At 35.6% G+C, this 20529-nt stretch overlaps 1 pseudogene; it reads right to left on the reverse strand.

Annotated features, from left to right (window-relative positions):
• Positions 1–14007: 14007 nt before the first annotated feature.
• Positions 14008–20529, reverse strand: part of LOC149212994 (polygalacturonate 4-alpha-galacturonosyltransferase-like) — a 29358-nt pseudogene continuing 22836 nt past the window's right edge.

The raw sequence follows: 20529 nt of genomic DNA on the forward strand, positions 1-20529 counted from the left end.
GTTGCACTGTCACCACAACCCTCTAAGCGCAGGAAGGATCCGAGCAAGTTTCATAGGCTTCGGTTCTGGCATTGACCATCGATTCATTATGGGAGCCAAAGTTGTCATCACTCTTAATAGCAAAGACAAGATTATTTTTACCATAGCGTCGGTCAAGGAGCCAACCATGGTCCTCTTCAGGTGCACGTGAAAATATTTGTTTTATTACATAGATAATTGATCTCGCTACATCAAGATCACCCACATATTAGTCATAGAGGCAAAGACACCATGTTTTTGCGGAATCGAGTAAATTATATTTCATCAAAACATTTTGTGGTGGGTCACCATAATTAAATAAAGTAATGCTATGTCTTTTTTCGTTATATAGTATGTTGCATTATGTGGTTGGATTGGTGTAGAGGTTTATCATTGTCGAATATAGTCTTATGCCTATACATTTGAAACCTCTAACATCAAATTCAATGTCGCACATGATCCATTGATCACTCGCAAAGGGCATAATTATTAGGTCCACATTCTTTTGATTAGTGTATGAAGATCTAAGTCTTTACCTGAAAACTGATTCTCTTTCCATCTAGATAGATTTTCCACTCAAAAATCTCAGTGTGGAAGCATGAAAGATGGCAGGTTATGGACTAAACCATGTTGATAGCTTTGAAAAGTTTGATTGGTTTTAGCATTTGACAAGGGGTTTGTCAAATTTTGGAGTTTGATGATAGAAAAGAGATTTTGTGTTAAAAAAAAAGAAAATGGAATAGGAAAGGAAGGAGGTGGTACAATCATCTTACTATTACCAATCAAGTTTGTATTTACCTTATCTTGGGGCGAAATCCATTGAAGAATTAGTGTATTCATGCTTTGGTATGAGGGGAGATGGGACTTTCCCTAGAAAACACATAAAATTTTGGACAAAATTCTAGATAAAATAAAAGAAGCATGGGGCATTTTCTTAGCAATACCACTTTATAATAGAATAGCAAGTCTTTCTCAAAAATGGTCTATGCCATTACGCAACAAAAATTCCCATGGGAAGTGAAGGAAGGACAAGGAAGAGGAGCTAAGTTCTTCGCACTTGGATCTTAATTGCAATGAACAAAGTCAACCATAGTCCTTCAGAAATTGGAGGAATTAGATACATGGCTATTAGAGGTGGGGCAAACAGAATGGAGGAAACTCAGTTGGAATCTCAAGCCATCTATGCTTTCATTAATACAACCCAAACTCATGGAGCATCCTTGTGAAGAGGTCAAGCTCACAATTGCTTCTTCTCTCAGCAAGATCATAGCTTTAACATCCCATGCATTGTCTTACAATAATTATCTTATGAGGGAGATATACAGTCATGGCAGAATTCAACTTTGGCACATTCATACTAAATTTGGAATGTGATGAGTTGATCTTTTAGTTGCTCCATAACTTTTACACTAGTATTACATAAGCTCATTTAGACCATGTCAAAACAAGCATACAAAAGATTGTGTCTCTATTATTAGAAGGCCATGCTCACATATGCAAGATACTAAGATGTAAATTGTTGACCATTTGGAGGAAGGAACACAGGGATCCTATGATCTAGTCGAGAAGTTTGTCAGGAAAAACATAAAATTACTCAAAAGGGTGCTCACTACGAAGGAGTTGATAAGTATTGATGGAGGAAGCAAGAACAAAATATGCATCAATAATGAACTAAGGATGAGAGGACTATGCTTTATCTGCAAGGGACCTTGGGCCCTTAACCATTCATGTCCAAGTGATAAGAGGAAACAAGGGCAGATCATGAAGATTCATCCATAGTTGGTTTCACTGGTTTTTAGAAGAGAACCTATGAAGGATCCAAGTAGTGAAGTACAAATGGTGAGCAACAACACCATGTTTTTCAGAGAAACTTATAGGACATGTTGATGATAATCAATCAACTTAACAAAGTAAATCGTGAAAGGAAGGAGGGAATTCCTCCTGATGATGAGGTAGTTGAGTCTATAGATATCTAGGAGAACATCCATAAAGAGTATGGATAATCAGGTATAGATAACAATCCACCAATACATCCATGTTTGACAATCAAAGAGGGTGGACAACTTATCCCCACATGTGAAAAATGCCAGGAAGAAGACATTCTAGGAGAACCAAATGAGGAGCCAATAATAATAAACTGACATGATGAGCATGATCATGCATGGTATCATGACAAATATAGTATGCAGGATAAGCCATTTCTAGAGGGTCAAACAAAGGTTCAAGTTAAAGTTGTGGTCATGGGGCATCCAGTGCAGTCAAATATAAAGACATTTTGCAGGGCACAAGAATTTCTAGTAGAGGACTTTTGGGAAAGGATCATGCATTACAAGACAAATCTTACGATGTTGAAGTAGAGAGTCAGGGTAGCCTGAGACACTGTCTTACAGGAGAATAGAAAATTTGAGAACCTCATAAGGGTATGTGTTGAATCAATGACCCAGTTGTCTAGTGTTGAGGAACGACTCAAGTCCCTCACAAGGCAGGAAGAGGAGTACATTTGGGAGTTGCAGAGCAGCCCTCTACAAGAGTACATAGATAAGGCTTGTAGCTCTACCAACCTGCCATTATACATTGGGGATAGTAAGGAAGAGTTATACAAATGGATCATAATGGGTGATCGGGTGGAGCAACATGAGTTGAGCCTTAGGCAACATCAACATGGTATATTTATTCCATGTGCAGGGATTCATGCATTATATACTTCCCACAAGATGGATTTACAAGAAATTATGAGTTGGAACTCTATTGACGGGATACTCTTAGCCAAGGGCATATTGCAAGTTGGGCCCTCAAGCACAAGCAATGATGGAGGGCTGAGGTGGTGTCATAACCAACATGTCCTAGGACTTAGGTGGCATTGGGATCTAGGAAAATCCATTGGGGGTAGTATTGACCAAAGGATTGTTTTGGATTCAGGTACTGAAGGATCCATTCATGATGATTTAGAATGGAGGCATGGAATAACACATTGGGTTGTATGGGATCTTGGTATCAATATACAAATGCTTCTTTTGTGGATAGAAGTGGATTACCTGAGGGCAAACAACCTTTGGGTGGGAGGATTTGTAATATATATATATATATACATATATATATATATATATATATATATATATATATATATATATATATATATATATATATATATATATATATATATATATAGATATAGATATATGGATATGGTCAAAGTGGATGGAATCTTCCCATGGTATTTAATGTGGCAGTTGCCCATGGCATTGGCCCATGGTATTTGCCTTTGTTTTTCGAGGGAAAACAATAAAATAAAGTCTCTAAAGAGTCAGTCAAGCCTATAAAAGGGGATAGGAGAGTTATTTATCTATTTGGCTTTTGTTGTGAACTTGGCAAGGCTAGTTCTAGTTGATCCTAGTTATGAAAACCCATGGGAGTAATTTTTGTAGTGGATCCATCTGGGATCTACGATTGTGCTTCAATATATTTAATTTCTTTGTTGATGGGCATCCATACATGCCAAGGCACAAGCTTTAGTAGGTCTTGTGTGGCCATGTAATTTTGTTTCTATTTATTTACATAAAGAAGAGGCTGCATTCTTAGATATTTATTATGTTAGGTCTTTTTAGTGCAAGAATTTCATTAGAACGCCTAGAGTGTACCATATCTCATTAAAATTTTGATGTTGGGATATTACAAGATTCAATCATGCAATATTTGCATGTTAGTGGAGCGCTATAAGCCAAGTAGACGTTCTTCATGGTTTTTCTAATATTTTGACAAAATTATCACCATTCAATAATGGGGTTAAGGTCCATTGCAATTTATTCTTTTAAAATGAAATAGTCAATGAACACTACTCCCATAATTAAGGATAATTTGTATAAGTTCAAAATATAGATCCAAATATGCATATACCAAATAAATCGCTAACATGCATGCATATAAGCATAGTAGTTATGTTTCTCATAATGCGTTTTTAATGGGGGATTAGCCAAAAAATATATTCCATCATTCCCAACATAGCTTCATCTACAATATCCTAGTACGAAAGAAATAACCAAAATTTCTTCTCTAGAAGGCTTTGAGAAGATGGAGACTTCAAAAGGAAAGACAATTTCAAGAGGAGCGACTGCTTTTAGGAGGTAATGAGACAATAGGTGTTTTACTTGAATTGTTATTAGAGTTTTAAATATTGTGACGAGGGATTTTCATTTTTTTAAGTATTTTTAGAAAGTATTGGCATCTTGAAAATAAAAATAGAGATGTAGTTAGAGTAAAAATAATTGGGAAACAATCATGAGACGTCATGGCGTATTGAGGAGGACATCATAGCTTGCTTAGAAAGATTTTTGAGTTTAGCACGGAGATAAATAAATTCTAAAAAATGGTATTTTGGACAATAGCTTGGCAAGGCCACAATAAGTGGTGTCTAAGAGGAGTTATGGCCACAATGCGTGGGTGTCTAAGAAGAATAACTCCTCTGAAATAGTACAGTGAGTAGTTGTCTCTTTAAAAGTCTATGTACATTATTTTTAATGTGAGGACAATAGCTTGGCAAGGCCACATTAAGTGGGTGTATAAGAGGAGTTATGGCCACAATACATGGGTGTCTAAGAAGAATAACTCCTCTGAAATAGTACAGTGACTAGTTGTCTCTTTAAAACTCTATGTACAATACTTTTATTGGGAGGACAATAACTTGAGAAGGTCAAAATAAGTATGAACCCTATATAAAGGATAAAGCCTCCTCATTGAGATATATCGAGTCTTATTTTGTCATTGAGCTCTGCACTATTGGAGGTTGCCCCCTCGAAGAGGCAAGTGAACACTACCTCCATCTCTTAATAATAAAATACTTGTTGTTTTTCTCATTTTGTTCTATGTTTCGGGTTGTATTTCTTTGCATATTTGGTATTTTGGAATTTCTCGCAAGTCAAGAGCATAACAATTTATGAGTGGTACATGGAGTCTTTTCCAATGGCTTTTAAAAATACCATTCTCCTTCAACATACCATGTGTGGTTCAACAAGTGCAAGGTTATGTTATGATTGTGACACCTTGTTAATCTTTGAAATATCTTGCAACCTTTTCTTTGCAAAGTATACATGAATTTGATCATCCCATCACATTTGTCTTTTAATAATCCTTGGATTTACTTCCAACATGTGAATAGATTTGATTGAGACTTGTATATTGAAGATGCCAACTATTGACATGATTTTAATGGTGTCTTGTGCTAATAATTACAAATCATGGATAATCTTACATAACACAATGCCTTAATACGTGGATGAGATCATCAAGGCTACCTTTATTCATGAAATTTTAAAAGTGACTGCAATACTTACAATCTCAAACTCCTTCCTAAAAATCAGAATCGTAGGGGTAAAAGGAAGGGCTTTATGAAACCTCTTTTCAACTTGAAACAAAATATAAGGAGGCAAGCCATAGGTTCTCCACCACTGCAACTTAAGTTCAAATGAATGGTTTATAAAGTAGTATGAGAGATTCATCACAACTGACTTGAGGGGTAAATCCTCCAATTTTGAACTCAATTGTTTTTCCTTAAAAATATCTTCAATAGCCACCAAATATCTATAATAGTAATCTTATTTTGAATCAAGCTAATATTATTACACGAAAACACTTGATACTAGATAAAACTATATACATTTTTAATAACATTAACCACCAAAAATACATTTCTAAAAGAATAATAAATAAAGTGATTCTATTAAAATAAATTCTCAAAAAATAAAAAAATAAAAAAACATTTATTAACAAGACTACCAAAACCAAAATATCTTACATAGACAAACATATTATTATCTTACATAAAAGACCTTATTATTAGTAATAATTAATAAATATACCACACATACACTAGATTTTCCTTCGGAAGTGTAGAATTACATGTGATACCTAAATTCAATGCAAGATTATCTTATTATTAATAATAATTAAAAAGTATACCACATAGACCAGATTTTCATATAACCATACTAGATTTTCCTTCCAAAGTATAAAGTGACATGTGATACCTAAATTCACATGGTAAAAGTCCACCAAAAAAAAAGGTTGCTTGCAATATTATGCTAAAGGGTGAGTGAGTCCCATGATAAAATAATTTTTTTTGAAGAGTCACAAATACTAAAAAAATCACATTTATGATTAAACACTTCAATCTCAAAAAGAATAACTCGTCTGCCAATATGTCATCCTTGTGACGTTGGTCTTTGCATGATTGATAATGTCATTCATGTAAATTTAATACATGAAAACTTCAAAACTTGACCCTGGTTGGGAGTGTAGATGGTTTTCAAATTCGAGTTTGGAGTTCGCCTACTTCTATATAAGGCAGGATATGCAATTGTATTTCTCACCTCTTGCTTACGGAATTTGCCCTACTCCAGTTCTAGGTATGGTTGTATATTTCTAATCTGTGAGATATCATTGATTTGCTCATATTCTATGTCCACGTTAAGCATTGATTTAGAGTAACTTATCAATGTCCACGTTATGTATTGTTGAACTGAAGTCGTTTTTTTTTTCAGAAGTGTGAATCTTGTTGTCTTCGAAGGCGTTCCAGTTTCAATATTCGTAAGCCAACAACATGAACAATCAGCGGAAATAAGAACAAGGTCGACCGCAGGTTCGACAGCGGCGACAAGAACGCTATTGGCCCCAACACCCAGATTCATGGGAATCCCATCCTCGGCGACAACAGGGGCAACAGCAGCAAGATCGATGACAATAACAAAACCAAGAGCAACTTGTTTTAGATTGTACACAAGGAAGACACTCCTTCCTAGAAGGCCATTAGTTCACAATGGCGATCTCATGTAAATAACCTGCAATGTTCATAACATTAAGCTGCGTATCATAGCCTTGACTCTCGATACTAATGGAAATAAGCATATTTACTTGTTGTTCCATGATAGGGGGGTTTTTAAAAATGGGTGTTCTGATTTGTAGCTTTGATATAATTCAATTTTTAATTCGATGAAATACATGTTTATTCTGTTAAAATAGAAATGATGTGTTTCATAGTTTGGTGTATGTCACGCTAGAGAAATTGAAACAACAGCTCTCTCCCTTTTTTTCATTCAAATAAATAATATATAAAGAAAGGTTTATTTTTTAATGGTTTATGGTGAAGGGCAGATGATATTTAATGCTCAACATATCAAACAGTATTGAATGTTAAAGACCTTGTAGTGAAAGGCAAAGCACAAAGAAGGGCAGATGATATTTAATGCTCAACCTATCAAACAGTAATGAGTGTTAAAGACCCTATAGTGAAAGGCAAAGCACAAAAAATGATTGAGGACTCAATTGTCCATAATACCCAAGTGCAATTTACCCATGTAGAAGTCCCCACACAGTTGGACATCATATAATAACTAAAAAAAATAATAACCTGAATAACTTGAATACAAACATCCAGTGTAAGACTAGTGATAGAACAACCCAGAGTGCACCAGGACATTTTCAATTCATTTGGAGACTAATTTCTGCAGTCTCATGAAAGAAAAAAAGTTTTGCAATTGGTCCCCATTTCTAACATTCAACATAACTGGAGATGAATAGCCAAAAGAGAGCAGCTCAATGCACCCTTTAAATTTTTCACTTTGTTTTCCATTTTTCTCCATTATATCATATAGACATGTTATGCTCAATTGAAAAAATGATTCATCACCACCACCACAGCATTCAATCCACTCCAAACTTATTTCATCAACTACATAGGTTTACACACATATGCATCGTATGATAGAAGAGAAAAAGACCCTGCCAGGTACTGGAAACTTTAGATTCAATCTCAGAGAGAAAAATTAGAAGGAAAAAATAAAATCCAGAGCTGCAACATCACTATATAAGTGGGGAAAGGGAAAACAAAAGTGATACAATGAATCTGGTTCTTCCTCAATTGAATGAAACTATGAAATTACAAATATGTAATGTAGGAATACTCTGATTCTCATCCAAAATCTAACTTAAACTCTATCCACTAATTCCTCTAAGAAATCTTTCCAGCAACTAATAAAAAGACGAAAGTAAGAATAAGCCAACTGTCAACAACCATATAGGTAAGGCAGGTCTATTGCCATTAAGTCTAGCAACCTTGTTAGATCCTTTGAGGGCAGTGACTAGGCCAAGAGTACCCCAGGTGACCAGGCCACTATGAACTTATCATAAACGTGTAGACTGTAATTGAGACCAAAAGGGATTTAGGAGTGCGACATACTACATTGAGAGAGCCTCAGGTCACCAGGTCATTATGAACCTAATCGTAAACAGGCAGACTGTAACTGATCAAGAATTGTGGCATAAAATATTACATTTGTTGAATCCCAAGCTTTACCAACTCATGCCTAAATAATAAATGGATATGGCAAAAAAATTGAAATAACTAATTTGAGGATGTTCTAGTTTCAATTTTTCCATGAAATAATTTGACCGACACTATTGGAAAAACAATATATGTAAACCAATCAAAATTTCCAAATCCGAAAGACTGAAAGAATATGAAGAGGAAGTGTGGGTTTACTGAAAAAACCGCTCTTTTCATCAAACCCGCTCTTAAGGGTTGTAATAAATCATTGTCAAGCAGCCGAAGGACAAGCAAAAATTAAATCAATCCACAGATGCACCAATAAATCAAAAAAATAATACATAGACAAAGAAATGGGCAAAATGTTTTAAAAAAAGATAAGGAAAAAACCAATTTAAAAATAAATAAATAAAATAAAATAACCCCAAAAAGTAGTTTTCACAGTGCATGAGAACTTACCCTCTCAAGCTCATCCTGGATTTCCTGTAACTTTTCAATGGAGAGAACAAGCTCACCGTCTATGTGCTCTTCCTCTTCCCCTTTTTCTCTCTTGGACTTGTCCATCTTGACCAGTTCTTCTGACCCAAAAGTCCTAAAAATTCAAGAGAGTCAAAGGCGTAGGCAGATTGGCGGAGAGGGAATGGTCCTAGCATTCATTATTACTTCCAGAAATGTTGCACCCTCCATCTTGCCATCCTTAATGAAGAAAACTTCCAAAGCTTAAAATTTAGATCCTATCATTCATTATTACGTCCAGAAATGTTACACGCTCCATCCTGCCATCCTTAATGAAGAAAAATTCAAATGAAATATTATCATTAAAATACCAAATAAGTTGTTGATTATTTTTTACTTCCACCTACAAAAGAGCATTTGCGAGTCTAGGATATATGTTTTGAAATAGTAACATTGGTAGTAGAGTGTGTGCTGAATTACCAAGCTGCAATGGTGGCACCTAATTTACCAGGAACGAAACTTAGGAAAAGGACTCAAAATAGATGTGCATCTACATCCTATTAAACTAGCAATATTTATAGTAAATAGAACTAATATCTCAACTATTTTCATATTTTATGAACTGTACCTGTAGAGGTCCAGCAACAGCAAGACCAAAAGATTTATTCTAAAGCTTCAAGCTGTAAAAAATTTGACCATCGCGCCATATAAGTTTCCCATTGATTTGAAGGCTTCGACATATTGATGTTGCAAGTAAAACATGCAATGGAGGCTTGCACAAAGCATTAACCAAATATCACAAGTTTCTTTAATCAGGTTGACGCTTATCATAATAAATACAATTCACATCTAACAACAATCAAGCCAATTTTTTCCATTTGTTATTTACAAAATGAAATGGAAATGAATATCTAATACCCACCCAGAGCCTACTGCTCACTAATCTCTAGGGACAAGTGCATTGCATAAACCTATCAAATAACCAAGAAGATCTAGGACAAAAGGTGGAGTTGCTACTATGGGTACTGCTTTTGATTGAACATTGGGACATTTGGCAGGTGAAAACATTGATTTCTGTATCAGTGGCGGATAATTATTCATATGGAAGGTAACAGTTTACTTGCATGTTTGGAGGTAACAAGGTAGATTAGGAGGTAACAAGGTATAAGGTACATATGGAAAGACATATGGGAGGTAACCTCTACAAGCATAAAAAGTGCTTAGAAGAATATATGTGTGCTCTGACTTCTCAGCAACATCAAGGAAAAACTTAATTTCAAAAATAAATTATTTAATGATCTCTGTACCTATTACTTACCACTTCAGATAGAAGTGTTGAGTGTGACAACTGCCAAAAAAACATATTATTATTAGACATATTGGAAGAAAACTTATTGAAATAAGCATAAAATGTAATACTTATATTAGAAAAACCTATACAAATGCAAACATCTCAAATAGTGACAGATGAACTTAAGCCTTTTCATTGAAATAACTTACCACTTCTCTGGAATCCATTTTAGAATCCAAAGTAAATCCCAAAACTTAGAAGACTAGCCATTCTTGAACTTCTTTCCTTCTCATTCTCCAACTCAAAATGGTGAGCCCCATGCTTGTGATAATAGGGCATAATAGAAATGGCGTCCAACAATCTAGATGATGCCATCAGCTCGAAATCCTTCTATGCTATTATAGCTTTTCTGGAGGATATAGAGCTTGTACCATGCATAAGCATGATACACATGACTTTCTAATATCTAAAATATCTTTGTTAACTTTGAATAATAGATTGTCGTCATATGAGGTTTAGGAATATTCTTGACCATACACAAGGCCATGAATATCTTCTATAGAGTGAAAAGCTTTCTACATATCATATGCCATCTGTCATAAGAAATAGTATAAGGCAAAAATATATTAAAAATAAAAATAATTTAGCTCACAGATTCTATAATAGGTTCATGAAATTTCATTCAACCCTAAGCTTCCTCTACAATAGGGTATTCTCCAATAATTAATTCCTACAAGATCAAACTATATCAACCTTCCCATCTAGACAAATATAATCCTATATCTAATTCAATAGATAACATTTTAGATTGCTGGCCCCCATTCGATAGTGATACCTTCTTAAAGGTGTGCCAAAAATCTACTCAACATGACATTATAACTATTTACATCATGGGCAATATGGGTAAACTCCCAACCAGAGATAAATGGTTTCTAGAATATGATTTTTCTACACATTTCCCTCATCCCATTTCACATTTTCCTCATCCCATTTCACAATGGTAGCCAACAATCCAGATGATACCATCAGCTTCAAATCCTTTTATGCTGAGTATTTATTGTAGCCTTTCTGGAGTATATAGAGCTTGTACCTTGCATAAGCATGATACAAATGACTTTCTAATATCCAAAATATCTTTCTTAACTTTGAATAGTAGTTTGTCATCATTTGAGGTTTAGGAATCTTCTTCATCATACACAAGGTCATGAATATCTTCTATAGAGTGAAAAGCTTCCTACATATCATATGCCACCTGTCATAAGAAATAGTATAAGGCAAAAATATATTAAAAATAAAAAATTTAGCTCACATATACTACAGTAGGTTCATCAAATTTCATTTAACCCAAAGCTTCCTCTGCAATAGGGTATTCTCCAATAATTAATTCCTACAAGCTCAAACTATATCAACCTTCCCATCTAGACAACTATAATCCTATATCTAATTCAATGGATAACATTTTAGATTTCTAATGCCCATTCGATAATTATACCTTCTTAAAGGTGTGCCGAAAATCTACTCAACATGACATTATAACTATTTACATCATGGGCAATATGGATAAACTCCCAACCAAAGATAAATGTGTTGTGCCTTTTTCCCATAAGAATTTATTAGCATACCCTTTTTAGTTCAGAGAAGATCCTTTGGATAGTGGGATGCAATCTTTAGTTCTTGTGAGGGCATCCAAAAATCATACTTGGACAATTGATTGCTAGCATCTCTACAATAGTTTTTGCTCACTGACTTGATACTTGTCTCAGGGGAGCTTTCCTTGAGGGTCTTTTGCCCAACACTTCGCCTTAAGGTAAAAGTGTGTATAAATTGTTGTATATAATCTTTATCTTCCATATTATCAATACAAGAAGATACAAATCCACCAGTTCAATATGCAATAAGTGCAAAATTAGACAGCTCAAATAGTTCACACTTTTTGTTTTCATCAAAGTTGGCTGATCTTGCATGTTCTTCATTAGAATTTGTCCAAACTGTTGTATTTTCTTTTTCTACAGTACAACTTTCATCCACACTACCCTTTGAATGTGATTTCTCCTGATTCATTTCTTCAACCTTATCCTCATTATACATCGTACTGGACAATCATCATTCTAGTACAGAACAACCTCTGGATATTGTTGGTGAATAATTGTAGTTAATGGGTTCTCATGCAAAGATTCTGAATACCAATGGAACAACATATAATTTGAATCACTCAAGTAATGAATCTCAATTTAACAACATTATAATATAATTACATTCTACCATAAATAGACATCAAGAATTCTTTGTCTTGTAGATTTCAGCACCCATGTATTCGATGGATTTATGGAATGAAGGGAAATTGGAAAGCCAATGATCTCCTACAGTTATCTATGGCCTTGTCTAGTACCTATGGCCTCTTAGACAACCAAGATTGAGCTCAAACTCACCCCAGCAAATGAAAATAATGCTCAGGGGAGAGGGAAACGACTCTAGTAAGTAGAAATCCACCCAAGAACACTTAAGAACACTCCAGGTAAGGAGAGAGAAATTCTTAACAGTCGTATAGAAACCAAATTAGCAACTCCTTGAGGAAATGCAACAGCTCTAGAACCATGGCAGTTGATCTCTAACTCAACAAGAAAGTGGATTATGAGTAACTTAAAGCTGATGCATTTCATAGAGCATCAATCAATCAAGAGTTTCTGAATGATGCTAATAGAAATTCAATGGAGAGTTATTTATTTCAGCCATGAGCACAAAGACAGGGAGCACATGTAATATAACTAAGGATTAAGAATGATGATAACTCATACACCATAAGTTTATTATATCTTCGGAACATATATTAGATGAGAGCCTAACACATTGCCTTCATTGTCAAAAGAGAGATGTCCATGTGCAAATTAACCCTCGCTCCATGTGAGACTATTGCAGCATAGCTGCTAACGAAGGAATTGGTCATGGCAGTTAAATAATGAATTGAGCTAGTTTCAGTGTTGTCCAATTAGGGCTATTGCATCTTGTCACACACAAAGATTGCTGGACATTTCAACATTACAAAGGCAACAATCCAGGCATAGTCACTTTTTGTTTAGTTAAGTCAAAGCTCATGGAGAATGATATCTAGGCGTTTTAGCCTATATTCGAACTCTTTTGGGTAGCAACCAAGAAAGTGAAAAAGCTCAAAGTCTGTAATCCAATGGGAGAAGAAAAACTGAGTATAAAAAAAGTCTAAAACACTTGAAGAAACTGAAGTCTGTGACTAAGCCGAATCTCAATCTAAAGCTATTTGTTTGCAGCAGGATCTGAATATCTGTGGTAAAGAGTCAAGGGTTTTCTGTAGTAGCCGAAGATCAGTAATAGAAGGCAAAGAGTTTGTAATTGGAAGTCAGTGTATTGTAATAAGAGACTAAACCTGCAATAAGGATAGAAATTCAGAAGCTGCTTCTGACTTTGACTAGGCAGAGACTCAACTATTGACCTTGACTTAAAGAGGAGGGCTGACTTGGAGGGACTCTTTGGTCTTGTTTTGGATATCTCATTTTGAATAAATTCAATAAGAGGAGGATGGTTGGGTTTTCCCCTATTGAGAGGTTTTGCCTTGCCTTGAAAGCCTAAATCTTTGTGTCTCGTACTTTTTTGTGTTTTTGGAAGAACAATTTGTGTAATTACTTGATGAAAGAGAAATATTAACTAACAAAGAAAAGAATACTTATATAGGAGTTTACTTCCAACTATGAAGTAATACAATGAGGACATAAAATTTGTAAATCTTAAACTTGGCTAGGCCACTGCACCTCCAAAAACCTGACTCATTAAGCCATAAACTAGAAACCTTCTGTGGAACTCCAAAAATAAATGAATTAGAATGAATTATCAACCAAAATCAAGGGCCTTTACACTTTACATTTAACAATCTATTGCAGTGTGAATATTGAGGTCACAACTATTCATTTATATTGCATTGTTGTAAGAAAGGATGATCATATTTTATATATTTTGTCTAGTAAGGCCCGCACTTCATCATTGCCAGCTCTAACCAAGGTTTCATGTTCCCATTGTAATGAACAATAGTTGCATTGTCAATCTGTGAACAGTCCATGCTAGGATTATATCCTAAACCCAGCACATACCAAGACTTGTCCAAAGGATGGGTCAAGCCATAAAATGTTCAATCCAGGGGGTAGTGTTCCAGGCTTCCAAAACACTCTATCCTCATTCTGACATACAATAAAAGAAAAACTTAGAAATAGAACAAAGAAAAACCCATTAAGTTTTCTAGCTAATTACTTCAGATTTACTTCAAATAATTTAAAGTAAGCATCACATGAATTAACATAAATAAACCACACTACACACTTACCGTGTTCTGCCACTTGTGATATATTCCAGTTATATCTTGTTTCTCCCATTCTTTGAGATCAAATACGTTCATCCCATATGCCCAACCACAAGCATTAGGATCAAAGTGCCTGGCTATGTGCGGATTGGAAAAATTAAGGTATTTGTCAAACCAGCGAAAGCTTTCTCCACAGGTTTCCACTGAACCATTAACCTTTTCATGAAGATCTACTGACCACAAGGGTGTCAAATCTTTCTGCACCACAATTTCATCATCCAAGAAAAGGATCTTGTCCATTTTGGGATAAACTTGTGTAAGATAGAAATGAAGATGATTTAGCATGGATAAATATTTTGGATTTATATATTTCAAATTGGAGGAACATGCTGAGAGTGTATTCGAGTGATCTTCCTTGAAATAATACTCTTTCATAGCTGCAGATTCAAGTTGGCAAAGCACAGGGAAATAGGAGGAATTGAGCCATTTAAAATCATCAACATTTTCTACATGTATCATAGCTTTCCCCGGGGGATTAAGTAAAAACCACATTTTCATGGCAACAAAATTTAACTTGTCAGTGATGAGATGAAATACATGATTCTCAGATTCCTGCAAGCACATGTAAATCACCTACAATGAGATCCAAATATTAAATGTAAAATGCAGCAAAACTATTGGACTTCCAAACTTTAGAGTATTTTAAATTAATAACACTTCACCTTAGCATTCATGACAGTTGAATTCACAGATGCAGCCAATACATTGTTAGAAAATAATGCATAGTGATAAAGATTTGGATGCTCCAACTTGTCCTTTTTAGGAAATTTCGCTTTTCAAGGGAAGGCAAGTAATAATCCATGGTCAATCGCATGGACAGACAGTGCAGGCCATTGGGAACAATCTTTGTTGCCAGCTATCTTAAAAATGTACTTTGCTTTTTCAAGGTCCTTACTTGCTCGTCTGCAGACTGAAGCATGTTTCGCAACTTCTTTGTTACTGTCGCACCATCATAAAATTATTCTCTAGCCTTGGATAGGACATGACCCATAGCCTTGATCTTCTCAGGTGCACTGAAAGATTCATATCAATTATCGATCATGAAAAAGAGAATGAAAAGCAGAAAGATTGACACACAGACTACAACTTTAAAAGAAACAAAGGATATGCACACCAAATGCAAATGGAAGCACTTACTACTCTTGATTTAGAAGCAGCCAATGTGAAAACTATTACCTTCGAGGTAGATCAGAATCTGCATTAGTCTCGCCCTGTTGGGTCCCTATAATATTAGTGATTACCCCATTACTATTGTAGTTATACCCCTTATTTATAATTTTATGCCCCTATTACCCCCATGTTGTTATTTCTATGCCCCATAGAATCCCTCTTTTGTTATTTTTGTGGCTTTATATTATCATTGTTAGGTCGGCTGGATTATATTGTGACTCCTTAGACTCCTATATATAGAAAGGAGGTTTTGTCATTTGTATCATCCAAGAATTGTTCATTTATGTAATTTAAAGGAGGTTTCCCCCTCGAAGAGGCTGAATTATAAGGCGTTGATCTATCTTTTCTATCTTTTCTTTAGCTGGTTTCATAACATTTGGTATCAAAGCTTTGGATTCTAGGGTTTCGCTGATCCAAATATGTCATCGTGGCATTTTAGCTATAACTTTGTTTCTGTGGCATTTCAGAAGTTGCAAAAACAACCCATTTGAGAAGACATCGTGCTGAACCTTGGGTCCAAATTTCAGAGCTTTTTGCACTATTTTTGCGGAGTTATGATCTGAGGAAGTTGGTCTTTTTTGCAGACTCCTGAATTACATTCCAAACAGGTGACTTAGGGAAAATCGTCATGACTTTCTATCTGGGGATCAGATTGAAATTTCGTAAGAAGGTACAGAAATATCACGGACTGCAGTTTCTTGTATGCATTTTTCAAATCCAGAGGTCGAAACAGTGAGTCGTGGCACGTCGTACAACTTCACTCTACTGAACTAGTCTATAATCAAGTCACTGTGGGAGATTTCGCATAACGCTTCCTTAGAGAATCCAATTTGGGTCAGACTTGTGGCATTGGAAAAAGGACACAGAGGGCTACGAGAACTCTCAAATTCAGAACTAGATGATTGGATGGTACAGAGATACATCAGAGGCAATATCGAGCTCCTACAAAGTGAGAAAAGGTGTGTAAATTTTCTTAAATTTTTGCTTAAGCTTGGTTTGAAAATTTATTTTGAAGGAATTCAAAGGGCATAGTAGAGCATTATTATCGGTAACTGATGCCCCGAAAGAAAATGCAAACACCTAGTAAGGAACCTGAAAGCTCTAGCATGACTCATGAAGAAGAGGAAGAAATGCTACATGATATATCAAAATTACAAGAACAAGTGCAACACATGTCACACTCACAAAAGCTAACAGAAGCTAAGATAAATGGCGTGGAATCTAAGATAAATGGCGTGGAATCTAAGATAAAGGGCATGGAAGCTAAGATGGATGATTCGAAGAGAGACATGGCAGATTTGAAGACAGACATGGACGAATTGAAGATAAATATGAATAAGTTGCTACAAGAAATGGGCACTAAGGGCGAAAGGGTACTAAAGGAAACTCATGATGAGAATAAAAGAAATGTTAATCATGATTCCATAGACACTAATGTTGGATAGAAGACTCACCATATTCCAAAAATCGATATGAGGAAGTTTGATGGCAAGGATCCTGCCACATGGATATTACAGATGGAGCAATTCTTTGATCTCAATAATGTGCAAAACACACAAAAGGTACGTATGGCAACTTTATATTTGGAACCAAATCAGTTTGTATGGTATCAATGGCTTTGCTCTCGAAACAATTTATCACTTGGGCAATTTTTACAGAAGAATTGGTAGCACAATATGAGGATACAAAAATCAACACTTTTTTTAGCCAATGGATAAGTCTCAAACAAAAGGGTTCAATAATGGAGCACATTGAGGAGTTCAAAAAATTGAACATCAGGGTAAAAGATATTCCAGAGGAGCATAGGATTGATGTGTTCATAGGGTCTTTAAAGGATAATATCCAACATGATGTTCGCCTTTGGGAACCTGATTCATTAGAGAAGGCATTCAGGTTAGCAAGAAAAATGGAAAGAAAAATTATGGCAACCAGGAAGCATACCACTCACAACTATAAAGATAGAAGTGTTGTTGCTCCTAGTCTTCCACAACCTATAAGGTTGACACCACAACAATTGGAAGAAAAAAGAGCAAAAGGCCTTTGTTACAGTTGTGATAGCAAATACACTAAAGGTCATAAGTGTGCTGAGAAGAAATTATTCTACATAGATTGTGAAGAGGAAGAAGAAAAGGAGCAAGAAAGGTCAAAAGAAGAGGATATACTCCAGGAACAAAGCCTAGATGAAGAACAAATAAATCCGACCATATCTTGTAATGCATTGGCAGGAATTACCACTCCTCAAACCATCAAGATAGAAGGACAAATCAAGAAGAAAAAGGTAATAGTTTTGATTGATTCAGGAAGCACCCACAATTTTATTCATTGTAAGGTAGCAAAAGAATTGAATTGCTTCCTATATCCAACACCAGAGTGTCAAGTGATGATTGCAAATGGAGGAAAAATAAATTTCTCTGGAAAGTGCCATAATATCAAGCTATCCATGGGAGAATATGTATTGACTAGCCCAATGCTTTCCATTCCAATGGGAGGTGCTGATGTTGTACTAGGAGTCCAATGGCTACAATCCTTGGGTACAATAGCTTTTAATTTTCAAGAACTTTTCATCAAATTTTCTACAGAAGGAAAGGAAGTTGAATTAAGGGGTATTGCAGGGAAACCAGGAAAGATAATCAGCTCTAATGGTATGACAAAGCTTCTAAAAAAGGAGCAAAGGGTGTAATTGCACAATTATGTTCGCTAGATGTTTCCACATTGGAATCATCTATTTCTCCAGATCTCCAAAAAGTCCTGGACAATCATTCCAAGGTATTTGAGACTCCCAAAGGTCTCCCACCTATGCGTGATCATGATCATGCTATTCATCTGATTCCAGGAAGTGTTCCTCCAAACATCAGGCCGTACAGATATCCCTATGTCCAAAAAAGTGAAATTGAACGTATGGTTGCAGAAATGCTAGAGGCTGGTATAATTCAACCAAGTCAAAGTTCTTTCTCTGCTCCAGTAGTATTGGTGCACAAGAAGGATGGATCATGGTGCATGTGTCCAGATTATAGGGAGCTCAACAAGCTCACTATTAAAGATAAGTTCCCCATTCCTGTCATTGATGAATTACTGGATGAATTGCATGGATCAATTTACTTCACCAAGTTGGATCTTCGTTCAGGATATCATCAAATTAGAATGAAGATTGAAGACATTCCGAAAATGGCATTTAGAACTCATGAGGGTCATTATGAATTTTTGGTCATGCCTTTTGGCCTTACCAATGCACCTTCAACATTTCAAGGTTTGATGAATTCAATTTTCAAACCATTCCTTAGAAAATTTGTGTTAGTATTTTTTGATGATATACTAATCTACAGCAAGTCTTGAAAGGATCATGTTGAACATGTTGACAAGGTGCTACAACTATTGGAGGAGAAACAATTATATGCAAAAAGATCCAAATGTTTCTTTGGAGTCCAGGAGGTGGAATATTTGGGTCATATTGTATCTCATGAAGGAGTTAAGGTAGACCCTAGAAAAATTAAAGCCATTAAGGAATGGAAAATCCCCACATCCATAAAGCATCTGCGAGGATTTCTTGGGTTGACAGGGTATTATCGCAAGTTTGTTAAGAATTATGGGAGAATAGCAGCACCTCTAACAACATTATTGAAGAAAGATTCATTTTCATGGACTATGGAAGCAACAAAGGCCTTTGAACATCTTAAAGAGGCAATGTGCCAAGCACCGGTCTTAGCTACACCGGACTTCACAAAAACCTTTATTGTGGAATGTGATGCTTCAGGAAATGGAATTGGTGTTGTTCTAATGCAAGATGAAAGACCCATTGCTTTTGAAAGTCGTCCAATCAAGGGAAAGTTTTTAAGCAAAGCTATTTATGAGAAGGAAATGTTGGCAATACTCCATGCACTTAAGAAATGGCGACCCTACCTAATGGGAAGACACTTCAAGGTAAAAACGGATCATGATAGCCTTAAATACTTTTTAGAACAAAGATTATCCTCTGAAGAGCAACAAAAGTGGGTCACAAAGATGTTGGGTTATGACTTTGAAATCATCTACAAAAAGGGAAGCAAAATGTGGTGGCAGATGCACTCTCAAGAAAGGATGAGGATGTGGAAGCATTGTTGTGCGCCATTTCTATTATCCAACCAGATTGGATAAATGAAGCAAGGGAGGAATGGAAGAATGATGAAGAAGTGTGGGCACTTATTCGAAAGCTACAACAAGATTCCAGTAAGTCTGATACATTTAGCTAGAACAATGACTCGTTATGGTACACAGATCGCTTAAACCTCTGTAAGAATTCCCAGCTAAAACAAAAAATTCTTATGGAATTACACACTTCTCCTTTAGGAGGGCACTCAGGATTTTTAAAAACTTACCACAGGGTTAAGAAGGAATTTTTTTGGGATGGCCTTAAATCAGATATTCAAAAGTTTGTGGCGGAATGTTTGGTTTGCCAACAAAATAAAGTTGAAACAATTAAGACACCGGGTCTATTACAACCTTTATCCATTCCAAGCCAACGTTGGGAGGAGGTTTCAATGGATTTTATCATAGGTTTACCCAAGTCTGATGGAAAGAGTGTCATCATGGTGGTAGTTGATAGACTTACCAAGTATGCACACTTTTGTGCATTATCACATCCATTTAAAGCTAGTACAGTTTCTACTGCATTTATGGAAACAATTCAAAATCTACATGGAAACCCAAAGATTATTGTAAGTGACAGAGATCCCATTTTTATTGGAAAATTTTGGATAGAATTATTTTCTTGTCTTGGTACTCAGTTAGCTCATAGCTCATCTTATCCTCAATCTGATGGGCAAACTGAGATAGTAAACAAATGTTTGGAAGGATATCTTCGTTGCTTTGTATCTGATAAACAGACACAATGGGTCAAATGGTTGCCTCTGGCTGAATGGTGGT

This window comes from Pinus tabuliformis, chromosome 1_1 (genome assembly GCF_031772625.1).
Source record: "Pinus tabuliformis cultivar Carrire ecotype Pingquan chromosome 1_1, CPIR1, whole genome shotgun sequence".
NCBI classification, from domain to species: domain Eukaryota; kingdom Viridiplantae; phylum Streptophyta; class Pinopsida; order Pinales; family Pinaceae; genus Pinus; species Pinus tabuliformis.